Source organism: Orycteropus afer, unplaced genomic scaffold, assembly GCF_000298275.1.
Source record: "Orycteropus afer afer isolate SDZICR_OR568_19922 unplaced genomic scaffold, OryAfe1.0 scaffold00727, whole genome shotgun sequence".
In the NCBI taxonomy this organism is placed as follows: Eukaryota; Metazoa; Chordata; class Mammalia; order Tubulidentata; family Orycteropodidae; genus Orycteropus; species Orycteropus afer.
In genome coordinates, this window is record NW_006922314.1 from 786,303 (window position 1) to 787,916 (window position 1,614).

The window sequence follows — 1,614 nt, forward strand, 5'->3', positions numbered from 1 at the left end:
TGGTGGTGGGACTGTAAAATTGTGTAATCCATGTGTAAGATAGTATATTTCTTCCTTAAAATTTGGTTAGAAAACTACAATTTGATTCAGGAATCCTGTTACTAGTTACATGTTATAAAGAGATGAGAGCTGGGATAAAAATTGGTATAAGCACACCTATGTTCATTGCAAGGAGCTCTGTGTGGTAGCATAGTTCCTAAGGCACTTGACTGCTAACCAGAAGGCTGGTGGTTCAAACCTAATAGCCACTCCTCGAAAGGAAGATTAGGGGATCTATTTAGTGATACCGCGTCAGGAACCCAAAGATGGGTAGCTAAGAGTCAGATCCTATTGAAAGGCAGTGATTTATGTTTATTGCAGCATTGTTCACAGTAGCCAAGAGATGGAAATACCATAAATGCCCATCAATGGATGAATGAATAAAAAGGCAATGATAGAGGTAAATAATGGAATACTATGCCATATTAAAGAATAACAAAGAATCGGTGAAGCACCTCATAATGTGAATAAGCCTGACATTATGCTGAATGAAATAAGCAATTCCCAAAGGACAAATGTTAATTTAGTCCTTTATAAGCCATCAAGTAAACATGTAATTTGACATGGATGGAAAGAGGGATGATCACTAACTAGATAATAGAAACATATTAATTTTGGAAAAGTAATGTACAAAAGGAAAATGAACCATACTGTGTCCTCAAGACAAAGGAAGACATGGAGAAGTGCACAAGATTTGAAGATGACGGATGTAAGTAGTATTACATACTCAATCTTGCATTATCAATAATAACATTAATCAATGAGAGGATATACAATACAGGTAGAGAGGCAAGATTATGATGTACTTGGAAGATGATATTTCCAAGTAAAAGTATTTATGTATATACTAGAACTAGCAGATATCACAGGGCTATCAAGGTTAATTTGCATGACATAGTTCACAAAGACAATGTGGTGAACATTGTCTACTTTGGTGAAGCTCAACCTCTAGGATTCTGACACAAGTACTAGATGATTCCTGACTACTACTGCTCACTGGTCTGAATGGGATCACAATAGGAAGTTCTGGATGGACTGGGAGGAAAATGGTGAACAAAATTCAAAAAAAAATAAAAAGAACAGACTTACTGAACACTGGTGGAACCCCTGAGTCTGTGATTATAAGAGATTCTTCAAACCTGGAACTGAACTCACCCTCTATAGCTCAACTTTCAGCCAAACCACAAGCAGGCCTCCAAGATAAATGATAACACAAAGACTGTACACACAGCCAAACCACAAGCAGGCCTATAAGATAAACACAAAGGATGTACAAAATCAACCCTGCCAGATCAAAATGTCAGGATTTTTCCAGAGGCAGGAATGGATATGAAAGAAGGACAAATGAAGTGGTAATCACAGAGAAGAAGTGGAAGAGTGCTGTTATACTACAAGGACTAAATTCAGTGTCATGAAATCAAATGTGTGTGAACAGTTGGATGGAAAAACAATTTGCTCTGTAAACATTTGACTTAATAAAAATAAATAAAGTATTTTAAACTATTTTGTAATTTAAAAATAGATTAGATTTATCAGAGTAATAAGGAAATTTAGGAAAAATCTCCAGAAATAAAT